This window comes from Artemia sp. Qi Xiang Cuo, chromosome 17, assembly GCF_049724085.1.
Source record: "Artemia sp. Qi Xiang Cuo chromosome 17, ASM4972408v1, whole genome shotgun sequence".
Lineage (NCBI taxonomy): Eukaryota > Metazoa > Arthropoda > Branchiopoda > Anostraca > Artemiidae > Artemia > Artemia sp. Qi Xiang Cuo.
This window is the reverse complement of record NC_142810.1, coordinates 6,440,831-6,454,839: the sequence shown is the minus strand read 5'-3', so window position 1 is coordinate 6,454,839 and position 14,009 is coordinate 6,440,831. Positions and strand designations below refer to the sequence as shown.

The following is a 14,009-nucleotide window of genomic DNA, read 5'->3' as shown; positions in this document are numbered from 1 at the left end:
CAAAAGAACTGCTGAACTAGGCTACACGCTAGTCGTGCCTAGGGAGATTATATTTGGAAAGTGTTTAATAGAGGTCTTTAATCTGATCAAAACCATTCCCGGCATTTTCAAAATAAAGCTTTTAGTATGAATAATTTTCCTAATATCATGAAATATCATTGCCCTTGATGAGAGAAGAGAAATTGGCTAGACCTGATATACCTTTCTGGGATCTAGATCTTTATTTCCCGAGAGTTTTATTCACCTAGCTAAACAACATTCCAAGATCTCAAAAAGCCACTAAACTTTAAATTTATTATGCTCCAGTTATTTACCATTTGTAGCTGTTGTAAGAGTGGAGGGGCAAAGGTCTTCTGCACCCTTTTATTGGCTCGTTAGTAACTTCTTGGTAATCTTCAGTCCTACACGAACCACCGGTCCAATTGATTTTTATCAGTATGTGGTTCCAATTAATTATCCTTCTTCTCCTTCTTTTTATTTTTCTTCGCCTTCTTTCCTTAGCCGACTTATTGTTCAAGTTAAGGGTAATTTCGTCTATGCCGCACCTACACCAATGCTCTAAACGTCACTAAAGAGCTGGATGAACCTGGGACGAACAAAAGAGGCCTTAGGATTTTTAAGGGTAAATTTACCGCAGTTCATATTTTTGACTTACAAATAAAATAAACGTACCACTCGATGCCTTTTTTATGCTCATTCCAAATATAATAATCATTTTTGTCGGAAATAAATTTCACGTCCACCCCTATATATACCAATTTAGGGTATATCTTTGCACATTAGGGAGGGGGGGGGTAAGTTTATAGTTACCTCTGACTTACATCAGAAATAAACTTTACGTTACGTCCGCGCGTCAGTTACGTCAGTCCTTTAGTTTCAATCCTTCGACTCAGGGCTGGAAGCGCCTACGTAGACGGCTTTGTTCTAGACAGAAGGATAGCCATGATCACGACCTGTCATTGATCAGCAGCACACATGGCGAAGCTATTATGCAAGCTTAGGGCCGTTTGGACTGAAGGCGACGAGTGGCTTTTCTGTTTATGCTGGACCACCAGCAGGACCAATAAGTCAACTCAATTTATTTCTTAAGTTTTCCTCAATACGTTTAAATACTTCTATATAGGATTCGTAGAGTCTATTTTTTTAAAATTTAAATTAATAAGACCGCAATGTTTTTTTGTTTTTTTTTTAAAGACTGTTCATTTTACAATCATGCACGTTTTGATAAGAAAAAAATACTTAGTTTGTCCATGGGTTTACACATGTTCGATAGTTTACATGTAGTCAAGATTATTCAGCCGGAAAAGTGATAATTGCAGCTGTGTCCGAATGTTTGATAAAATATACCTGAATTCTAGTTCACTAATATAAACTTCTTTGATGAATGGCATATTAAATAATAATTGGCCAGAAAACATAGATATTTCAAAATTAATTTTGATTCCTAGAAACCAAATAAATTACATATAAATAAGTTTGGCTAAAAAGAATGTTGCCCTTAATTTTAGTTCATATCTGTTTTTCTTGACAGTAGGTTTCAAAACAGAATTATATCGAATTTCTGAATTTTAAGCCATTTTTCAAACGGAAAAAAAAATAATAAATGATTCAAACATTATACGCCATGCTTTGGAAGGATGCAAACCTAAGAAAAAAAATGCTTTGGAGCTCATTTGTGCTGTGTTTGTAATATATTTCTTGTCCAAGTTCATCAAAAGCCAATACCAAAGGAGCAACTTATAAGAATGGAAACTGGCACTAGTGTCGGCAGAAAAAAAACTATCAACACCCTCTAGCTTGAGCAAAATGTGGCATTTTTCATGCTTTGTGATCATTTTTTTATCAGGAAATACTTATTGCTACTCTAATTTTACCAATGACACCAATTAAATTAATCATACTTATTGGTACACTGAAAAAATGCCAAGTGTTACCAAACGTTAAAAGGTGTTGATAGTTTTTTTTAGTCAACACTAGTGCCAGTTTTCGCTCTTAAAAGTTACCCGTACTCTTTGGCCAATGCCTTGCAAAGGAGAATGTTGGGGAAGAAGACACTTCAAAAGACATTCCCAGGCCATGATTTAGACTCAGCGTCCATTTCAATCAATTCTCACTCACTATGTTTATTACATTCATCACTTCATGCTTTAGCTCTTGAGGAGCTTATAAAAAAAACACCGCTTTTTTGTTCTTAGATTTAAATCCAGTTTCAGGTTTATCACATTACAATATGGTTTTCCAGTCCATTTTTTTTTAAGGGATATTTTTTTTTGATCACATACATGTAAAACCAGGGTCCCCGGCTTTTACCTTAAAAATAGAAGATTGTTAACAGCTTCGGCAGCTAAAACAAAGCTATTACATTTCTTGAGAATTCATCATTCAACTTGACAACTCTTGCATTAATAATTCAGTGGATAAACACTTGTTAATCGTTAGCAACTTTTACTAGATTAATTAAAAAAAACTTTTTCCACAAAATAATTTTTTCAAAGAAAAGTAAAGAACTCCATTAAACCAAAAATGAGCAAAAATAAAATCAAATAATCTACCAAGCGTGAAACTACCACAAATCAGAATCGATAAATAAATGAAACCCAAAACAAACAGAAATTACAATAAATAACCAAGTCAAATTCAAAAGCAGCAGAAATTAACATGATAAGAGCTCAAAACCCCTATGGCTTCTCAAGGCCAGAACATAATTTGCACTTTAATGAAAAAATATAAATGTTTTTACTTTCATTATTTTTATAAATAAAATAATATTAAAATTTTGGTTAACAAATATCAGTATAAGTATATTAAACTGACAATGCTCATTCCATTTGTATTTTTTTTTCAGTAAAGTGCAAATTATGTTCTGGCCTTGGAAAGGCATGGGGGTTTTGAGCCCTACTCATGTTAATTTCTAATCGTTTTGAGTTTTGACTCGGTTATTTATTGTAATTTCTGTTCGTTTTGGGTGTGATTTATTTATCGATGCTGATTTGTGTTAGTTTCACGCTTGGTAGATTATTTGATTTTATTTTTGCTCATTTTTGGTTTAATGGAGTTCTTTACTTTTCTTTGAAAAACTTATTTTGTGGAAAAAGTTTTTTTTAATTAATTTCTATTCGTTTTATATTGACATAGTCTTTTCAGGGAAAAAGTAAATAATAATTAAATTTTTTTTTAAGACTTTGTAGTTTGGCCTGCTATTTGTATGCTGGAGAAAATTTTTCAGCAATTTTAACAACATGCACCCTTTTAAAAATCTGGACACAAATAATAGTGTTTAATTTCGTTTTATACCTGCTCGAGTTGACTTCAAATAGTAAACTTGATATCATTCGCAAAAAAATCTATTTACTTTCTTTGATAGCATGCATACACTTAGGCTATTTGGATTCGGTTAAATTTTAAGAGCAAAAGTAGACCCGACAGTGTGAATATAATACCCTAAGTCGTTCTTGGGATACTGCTGAGATGCCTTACTGAGAATTAGTATTAACACAGTGCATTTTGATTTAATCTTAACGTACAACCTTTGCCCTGGGGACTCTGGGGGGTTTGTCATCCTTAAAATACATAATTTCCAGAACTTTCAACTACGTTCAACAAAATGGCTATCTCTAAACTTTAATTTAATGTGTTTGAGGAAATGGTGGGCGTGAGAGGGGGGTCAATTACTCTCCACTCAGTTTTGACTATTAAAAACGGCCATTTCAATTTCGAAACAAATGAGCCCTTTTTGAAATTTTTACAAAAACTTTCTATATAAACCTTTTATGCCCCCAGGGCATAACTTACAACCCTGGCACTGAGGGCTATAAGTGGGTTATCCTCCTAAAAGATCTAATTTCCAGAACTTTCGACTACATTGAACAAAATGGATATCTCAAAATTTTTATTGGATGTGTTTGGTAAATGGTGGGCGTATGAGGGGGGTTAGTTGCTCTTCCATCACTTTTGACTATAAAAAGGGCACTAGCCCTTTGAATTTGCAATTGAATAAGCCCTTTTTGACGCTTTTACAAGATCGCTTTTAATAAAAATATTTCATGCTCCCAGGGCATAACTTACAACCCTTGCCCTGAGGGATGTGGGGGGGAGGATGGGTTTTCATCCGTAAAGACCTAATTTACAAGAATTTCAACTGAGTTGAATATAAATGATATCTAAAAATTTTGATTGGATGTGTTTGGGGAAAAGGTGGGCGTGAGAGGGGGGTTAGTTGCCCTCAAATCACTTTCGTCTATTAAAAAGGGCACTAGCCCTTTGAATTTCCAATCGAATGAGCCCTTTTCCAAGTTTCTACAACAAAGGTTTAAATAAAAACCTAATATGCCCCCAGGGCATAACTTATAATCCTTGCCCTGAAGACTCTGGGGGGAGTGTTCTGCTCAAAGGTATAATTTCCTGAACTTAAAACTGCGTAGAACAAAATGGCTGTCTCAAAATTTTGATTGGATATGTTTGGGGAAATGGAGGGCGTGGAAAGGGTGTTAGTTGCCTTCCAATCACTTTCGACTATTAGAAAGGGCACTAGCCATTTACATTTCCAATCGAATGAGCCGTTTTTGAAGTTTCTACGACAACACGTTCTATAAAAATCTTATATTCCCCCATGGCATAACTTACAACCCTTGCCCTGAGGGCTTTGAGGGAGTGTCCTCCTAAAAAACATAATTTCTATCTAGAAATCAACAACGCTGAGCAAAATGGCAATCTAAAACTTTTGATTGGATGTATTTGGGGAAAAGGTGGGTGAGAGATGGGTGTTAGTTGCCCGAAAATAGATTTCGACTATTAAAAAAGGCATTAAACCTTTGAATTTCCAATCGAAAGAGCCCTTTTCAAGTTTCTACAACAAAGATTTCAATAAAAGCTTATATGCCCCCAGGGCATAACTTATAACCCTTGCCCTTAAGACTATGGGGGGAGTGCCCTGCTCAAAGGTATAATTTCCTGAACTTTATACTGCGTGGAACAGAATGGCTATCTGAAAATTTTGATTGGTTGTGTTTGGAGAAATGGCGGGCGTGGAAGGGGTGTTAGTTGCCTTCCAATTACTTTCGACTATTAAAAAGGGCACTAGCCTTTTCAATTTCTAATCGAATGAGTACTTTTTGAAGTTTCTAAGACAACGCGTTCTATAAAAACCTTATATGCCCCCAGGGCATTACTTACAACCCTTGCCCTGAGGGCTGTGAGGGGGTTGTCATCCTCGAAAACCTAATTTACAGAACTTAAAACTACGTTGAATAAAATGGCTATCTCACAATTTTGACTGGATTTGTTTGGGGAAAAGGTGGGGGTGAGAGGGGGGTTAGTTGCCCTCCAATCAATTTCTACCATTAAGAAGCCCACTAGCCCTTTGAATTTCCAATCGAATGAGCCTTTTTTGAAGTTTTTACGACAACGCCTTCTATAAAAACCTTATATGCCCAATGGCATAACTTACAACCCTTGCCCTGAAGGCTGTGGGGGAGTTTCCTCCTCAAAACATAATTTCTATCTAGAAATCAACCATGCTGAACAAAATGGCTATCTCAAAATTTTGATTGGATGTGTCTGGGGAAATGGTGGGTGTGGAAGGGGTGTTAGTCGCCTTTCGATCACTTTCGACTATTAAAAAGGGCACAAGCCACTCCAATTTCCAATTGAATGAGCCATTTTGAAGTTCCTACGACAACATCTTCGATACTGAGTGCCCTGTTCTAAAGGAAAAAAATAATAAGTGATACAATGTGCCAGCATCGTTTTTATATGCCCTCAGGGCATAACTTAAAACCCTTGTCCTGAGGGTTGTGGGGGAGTATCCTCCTCAAAAACATATTTTCCATCTGGAAATCAACTATGCTGAACAAAATGGCTATTTCAAAATTTGATTGGATGTGTTTGGAGGAATGATGGGCGTGGGGGGGGGGGACTAGTTGCCCTCCAATTAACTTACAACCCTTCCCCTGAAGGCTCTGGGTGAGTGTCCTCCTCAAAAACATAATTTCTATTTGGAAATCAACTACGCTGAACAAAATGGCTATCTCAAAATTTTGATTGGATGTGTTCGGGCGAATGATGGGAGTGGGGGGGGGGCTAGTTGCCCTCCAATCACTTTCGACTATTGAAAAGGGCACTATCCACTCCAATTTCCAATCGAATGAGCCCTTTTCGAAATTTCTACGACAACTCCTTGGATACAAAGTACCCGGGTATGGAGGAAAAAAAAAATAATACATCGTGCCCACATCGTTCTTTACTTAGGCAGCACTATTGCGCTGCCTATGAAACAGTCGTTTGGAGTAGTTTTTAGCTTTAATATATACAAAATTATCAAGAATTTTGAAAATTAGTATCAGTATTTGTATATTAAACTGTCAATCCACATTCATGTAGAAACACACAGCTGAAAATAAGTATTTTATTCAGTAAATTTTTTTAATGAATTTTAATGATTTAAATATTTTTAAACGTTAATTTTTTTATTGATTTTACTTTTATAACTTTGATAAATTCAAATCAATTATGAATTTAAGCAATAATTATCAGCACATGTATATTAAATTGACAATGTACATTCAAATGTATGTTTTTAAGTAAAGTTCAAATTATGTTCTGGCCTTAGGAAGGCATAAGGGTTTTCAGCCCAACTTATGTTAATTTCTGCTCGTTTTGAGTTTGACTCGGTTATTTATTGTAATTTTCTGTTTGTTTTGGGTTTAATTTATTTATTGATGGTGATTTATGGTGGTTTTAAGCTTGAAAAATTATTTGATTTTATTTTTGCTCATTTTTTGTTCAATGGAGTTCTTTACTTTTCTTTGACCTTATTTCTGGTCATCTTGATCTTATTTTTCTTGACCTTATTTCTGGTCATCTTTGGTTTAATGAGGCTCTATAATTTTGTTGGAAAAACTTTGTTGGAAAAACTTCTTTTGTGGAACTTTTCTTTTAAACTAATATTGGAAAAGAGGGGCCTATGCTAAATCTCAGGCATGGCTAAGGGTATTAAGTTGAAACTTTCTGGGAATGTTTTGGGGGGTGTTGAACTAAATGTAAAGACACTATGTGAACCCAGGTTGTCAAAAGGGCGTATCTGAAATATCTCAGAAATGGCGAAGAGTATTAAGTTAATGCTTTCGTGGATTGTTGAACTAAATCAAAAGACATTCAGATTGTCATAATGTTGTATCTGCATTTTGTTAGGGGTGGGTAATGGTATTAATTTTAAACTTTTAGGGAATGTTGAAGAGGATAAAACAAAATAAAATAACACAATATGCATCCAGGTCGTCAAAATGGCACATCTATAAATGCTCAAAAATAGCTAAGGGTATTAAGTTGAAACCTTCAAAGAACAACCCCTCATGACTGAGGGAGACTTTGAACTAAATCTAAATACACTATGTGTATTCAGGTTATCAATGTGGCCATAATAAAAATAATCATAATATTAACTAATAATAAAACTCTGGCGATAAAAAGGGGCAGGAATAAATTAAAAAAACTTGTTCCGAGAAAGAAATTTTCCAAAGGAATGTAAAGAGCCATATGCATAGCCAAGACGATCAGAAACGAAGTCCAAAAATAACTGAAACTTCAAGCGAACTAAAAGTATTTCCAATGAATAAATGAAACCCAAAAAGAACAGAAATTAAAATAAATAATCACGTCACACATTGAGATAACATACAAAGATATAGATGAATAAACAAATGCTAAAACAGTTAAGATTTAAACTAATAATCAAGTCAAACTTAAAACGGACAGGAATCATTAGAAATAAGAGTAAGATTGCTTATAGGCAGGGATATATGCAGGACAGGTATTGGGCTTGATCCCCGAGAAAATTTAAATTGTCATGAATATCTGAATACTGCTTATTCAACTCGTGAAATAGGATTTGCTTTTTATTAAGGGCCTTTCCACTACCCCTCCCCGAAAAATATTCTATGTTTTTGCCTACTTTTGAGTCTCAACTTTTCTCACTCATAAAAATTCGATGTTAAACAAATTTTCTTGTGAAAATAACTGATTTTTCATACAGGAGGGGGGAGAGTAGTAGTTAGGTATACCCAATCCCATCCCGTCTCCGCAGAGCAAAGAGCTGAGGTCTCCTGGGGCTAACCGTTAGAAATTGCTGATAGGTACAGTGGAAAGGCGAAAAGAGAAAAACTAAAAAACTTAAAAAGTTTTATAGCTATTTGACGTATTGTAAACTTATATGCCACCCTTAACCCAACTTATAACCCAACTGGCACCCTTGGAATGTCACCTGAAATTTTGGCTATTCTACCCTAAGATGGCACTGATTATTATTAGGCTCTATTATTATTATTATTATTACTAATATTATTATTATTATTATTAGGTTATTTTTATTATTATTCGCCACTATGGAAAAGGCAAGTCCTTCAAACTAACCGAAAAGTGTATATTTTTCAATTTCTACTTCTTCGAGGAGGTGGCTCGTAAATAAATATTTCTCCCTACGTGAAATTGATGGCTTTCTTAGCATACCTTATTTAGAACCAGCGTAAGAGACAGGGAGTAATGGTGATACCCAAGCCCCTCCTAGCTCTCTTTAACTCCCTAGAGCAATAGTGCTAAGGCTCTCGAAAATTTGGGAAAAATTTAGAAAAGTGTTCATAAGTACAGTGCAAAGGCGAAAAGAGAAAACATTTCAAAAAAAATTTGTGGCTATTTGGAGCATTACCCATTTATTTCTGATCTCCCAATGGGCAACTTCCCAGTTGGCACCCTTGGACTGTTCCCAAGAATTTCGGTTACTTTACCCTATGGTGGCACCTGATTAGCCACTTATGATCAGGGTTTCCCCTCCCTAAGAAAATATACATTTTTGGCAATCCCATAAACGTGCTTCTCATTATTTTTCTTCACATTGTTACATTCGTGATCATAATTAATAAAACAAAGCCAATCATCCAGAAAAAGACAATTAGAGAGCTTGAAATTATAAATACCGTACTTAATCTTTGACCTTGAAATTCATATAGCTTTTCTTGAAGGCCAAGGTAAACTTTCTCTGATCATCTTCAGTTGATTGCGGAATCGATTTTGTAATTCTTGGTTTTAATGCAACTCTCCCACCCACTGACAAAACGTAACACATATTCTTATTTAAACCAGCGCTTAAAAACAATTCTATAACGCTATAGAAAATATCCAGCCTATCGGGGGTGCCACCCTTCATGGACAATCCCCCTTGCTCGCTCGCATGCCCGGTATCAAACATAGTGTTTAAAGGCTGGGACCATATTTGCACGGAGGAGACTCCCTCCCCACACACCCAAAGAATATATGTTACTATATGTCTGAAGACGAAATTGGGAGGGGGGGGGTGCGTAAAACCAAGGAGCATTTAAAAAACTTAAGTTGTTAGTGTAAGCTGTGTTAGTCGTTTGTTGTCGGGGTGGTGTGTTTTTTTTGTTATTATTTCCTTTTTTTATGATGTGTGTAAGTAAACATCTGAACCCTTGTTCAAAGGAACTCAAAAGCCGTTATGTCACAATGATTTAAATTTTACAAAGAAAATGAAAAATATTAAAAAAAAAATTATCGTCATTATTCACTAATTATTTGCAATAGGCTTTTTTAGGCCTATTGATAGGCCTTAATAGACTTTTTTGCATCACAAAATTTATTAGGTTCCAAAAACTCTATTTCCTAACCGCTTATGGTTCTGTAAAAGAAAAAAGAGATATAACGATTCTGAAAAAAAAGGAATTGCTATATATCCTGTGATTGGGTCAAATTAGATAAGGTCAGTCGATTGAACCTAATTAGCTTGCAGAGGTGAGTTGTAAATCAAAGTTTGACAAAAAGTGCTATTAGATCCTTTTAAATTTTCGCAGCAGGATATACCCGGGGTACAAAACGATTGGATTCTTTTGAGATGTACCCCTTCCCCCTGTAACATCTTTTTTGGTATTTCATTGAAAAATATAGAAAAAAACCTGTCCCACTACTGAAGATTTGCACTCCCCAAGATTCCCCTGTGCCTTCTATAGACCATAGAGGACAATTTGCACTTCACTGAAAAAAAAACTCTTATTTGGAGCTGTTTATTTCTATTTCTCATAATATCGAGAAAAAAAAAATCACTATCGTAACCAAGATTACTGACAAAAATAAATGAATCATGAAAACCTTAATAATATTGGGTGATTTAAAGTAAAAAAGAGAAAACATTTAGAATGTGTTTTTTTCAGCAAATTTTTCAACAATTTTCAGTAGTAAAAGTATCTTCTAATTTAACTTTACACCACCTCAACTTTCCCCCAAAATAAAACTTAACACCCTATTTTGTTCCAAAGACATTGAATATATGCTATTTTGACGACCTGGATGCACTTAAACCCTTGTGATTTAGAGTAAGAACAGAAGTATTAATAGTAGTAGCCCCGAAAGGTTCAGCTTAATTCCCTCGGTTGTTCTTGAGATATTGCTGAGACATCTTAATGACAACTAGCATGCAACAACTTTGTAATTGCCCCGGAAATTGCCGAATTTTGCCCCAATATTTACCCCTGAAAGAAAAATCAGATTTTGCTGTTTCTTTGCACTTACGCCTATATGTATCTTATATGTACTTACCATAACATTTTTGAGGTTTAGTGTTACCAGATTGGGTCTATCGATTGAACATGGATAGTTTGCATGGACGAATGGTAAACCAGGACCGTATCCAGAATTTTTTGGGGAGGGAGGCGAGTCTGCAAAATACTTTAAAAAACGCTTAAAAATTTGCTGATATTCATTTTCGTTAAGTGGATACGAGCCGAAAAACATTTAGAGAGGGGGCAAAACCCTTACCCCTCTGGATGCTGTCTTGTGATACAAAAAACAAGTTTTTTTTAACTGAAAGTAGGGAGCGACATTAAAACTTAAGACGAACAGAAATTATTCCGTATATGAAAAGGGATGCCTCCTCCTCAACCCCTTGCTCTTTGCGCTAAAGGTTTTTATTGTTTTAAAAAACAAAATTGTGAGACAGAGTCAAACTTTAGCGTAAAGAGCGAGGGGTTGAGGAGTGGGCAGCCCCTTTCATATACGGAATAATTTCTGTTTGTTCTAAGTTTTAATGTCGCTCCTTACTTTCAGTTAAAAAAAACTTGTTTTTTATTTAATTTCTGTACGTTCTTGAGTTAATGCAGCTTTTATTTTGACTCACCGTACATGAATAATTAAAATGAAATTTACATATTAATTTTACTTTTTTTGGCTAAATGGCTTTCTCGTAATTTTGTTTTGTCGTAACCTACGAATTAACTTACGTAAAGAACTACTAGATTCGTATATTTTTATTACGTATATTAGGGGGTTCACCCCCTAGTCAATACCTCGCTCTTTACGCTAAGTTCAAATTTCGTTCGAATTTTTTAAGAATGACCCCTTAATCACAAAGGCCGTTAATTAGAATAAATAGCTCTGATGAAAGTAAAAAAAAACTTTAGCGTAAAGAGCGAGGTAATGAGTAGGGGGCAAACCCAATCATATACGTAATAACTTCTGTTTGTTTTTAAATTTTGATATTGCTCCTTAGTTTCAGTTGAAAAAATAGTTTTTCTTGTTATTTAATTTCTGACCTTTTTTTAAAATAGTACTGGGAAATCCATCGCCCCCTTCATAGTAATGTCACTTCCCCCATGAAAACTTTCTCCATGGAAAGGTCCTCTCACGTAACACCTGAACCCCCCCCCCCCCCAACTACCAAAAAATCCCCCCCCCTGAAAACTACTGTATACTTTCCAATAACCAATACTATATGTAAACATTGGGCAAAGCTCATAACTTGCAGACCTTCCCCCGGGAACTGTGGGGGATTAAGTCATCCTCAAAGACATAGATATTGTATTTTTCGGCCATGCTGAACAAAATGGTTATCTCGAAATTTTGGATCGGATGACTTTGGAAAAAAGTGAGCGCGGGAGGGGGCCATGTTGCCCTCCATTTTTCAGTGAATTTTCACTGGGGCCATGTTGCGTCCACAAGAACTTTTAATTTTCGTTCGAATGAGCCCTCCCGCGATATCTTAGGACCACTGGTTTAATACGATCACCCCTAAAAAAAAAAAAAAAAGAAAAAAAAAAAAAAAAAAAAAAAAAACGCATACGTGATCTTTATTCTGGTAAAAAAAAAAAAAAATACAAAATTCCATATTTTTGCAGATAAGAGCTTGAAACCTGTACAGTAGGGTTCTCTGATACGCTGAATCTGATAGTGTGATTTTCATTAAGGTTCTGTAACTTTTAGGGGGGTCTTTCCCCATTTTTTCGAAAAACAGCCAAATTTTTTCAGGTGCGTAACTTTTGAGGGGTAGGACTAAACTTGATGAAACTTATATATTTAAGATCAACATTAAAATTTGATCCTTTTGATGTATCTATTGGTATCAAAATTCTGTTTTTACAGTTTCGGTTACTATTCAGCCGGGTCGCTCCTTACTTACAGTTCGTTACCACGAACTGTTTGATAAACGTAAGTTCGACAGAAAATGCTACATAAAGCCTTTTCAGTTATTATAGCCTACGTGTCGTTGATCGTGTATTAGTAATCTGCAAATTGTTTTGCAAGAGTTAATACAATGAATATTAAGTTTGGGTTTGTGTTTTCTATGATTGTGTCTTCTTTGTTTTTAAATAACCTATGTATATTTTTGTAACGTTTACGTTTTTTTCACTGAGTAAAATGTAAGTAGCCTTACAGGAAGCTACTAAATGTTGTGCTTTCATGTTTGTTTGATAGCTTGCAGGCACTGCACCAAAAATGGTAACGTTGTGAATAGGTCACGTTATTATCCCCCCCCCCCAAAGCAGTAAATATGCTGATTTTTTTTTGTAAAAATACACCACTCTATTTTTTTTAAGTTTCCTAATATCTTTAGCATTGTTTTTCACTTTACAATAAACTTGAAATGAATTCGTCATTTTCTGCTTGTTCTTAATAGTAAACGCCAATTTTAACTAGATATCAAATTTTCCATAAAGAACTATTTAAGCACAACAAATAAGTCAACATATAGAATAATACGTTTTGTAAAGAACGCGAGACAAACAGAAAAAAATCAAGAAAAAAGACCAAAACAACGACTCCATGGCCAGTAGAAAGAAAAGAAAAGACATCAAACACGGCGAATATTTTGCTTGTGTAAAATAGGCATAGTCATCGCTAAAACAGAACTAATCTGAGACATAACTAATTAAAAAAATAAAAAGAAGAAATTCGTCTGTGATATTTAAAGTTCAATTTTAAAAAATATATATAAATATAATATATATGTAGAAAAAATATATAAAATGTATATAGATATGTACACACACACACACACACACACTATATATATATATATATATACATATATATATATATATATATATATATATATATATATATATATATATATATATATATATATATATATATATATATATATATATATATATATATATATATATATATGTATGTATATTTATATATACATATATATTGGTTTTAAATTTTTTCTAAATTTAGATTTTCATTTTATTTTTAAATATTTTGGGTTAATTTCGCCTTTTCTCTTTTAATTGGTAATGTCTTAGATTATTTCTATTTATAGCAATGAAGATACCTAGTTTTGTATAGGCAAAGTGTCTGTCGTTTTTGTCTTTTCTTTTCCTTCTACTTTCCATGGACCCGTTGTTTGCTTTTTTTTTTATTTTCCTGTTTTGAAGCATTCTGCCTATTCTGCAGCAATATTAGTATTATTTGTAAAAATCAGGGTGTTTTCAAGGCTTTTTACAGAGAAGCGTGGTAAAAATACTTCAAACCAAAGCTATGAATGGGCTGTACTCCTCACTGGAAACCGAAGGGGGTGATGGATTGAGGATTTTCTCTCTCTCTCCTTCCCGCTCGGAGAAAAGAAAATAAACGTTCGATATTATAAGTAACAGTTGGTTCAATGAATAGTCAATACTGTATGACGATTCTTGTTCTTAAAAGGCATATCGGTGTCAAACAATTTG

At 34.5% G+C, this 14,009-nt stretch overlaps 1 protein-coding gene across 1 annotated transcript in view; it reads right to left on the bottom strand.

The window, feature by feature from the left end:
* Window positions 1-450, bottom strand: part of LOC148941844 (protein tweety-like) — a 98,488-nt gene extending 98,038 nt beyond the window's left edge. The window contains exon 1 of the mRNA XM_089103000.1: window positions 315-450. The gene's annotated coding sequence lies outside the window, so the exon portion shown is untranslated. The remainder of the gene's footprint in view (window positions 1-314) is intronic.
* Window positions 451-14,009: the final 13,559 nt, after the last annotated feature.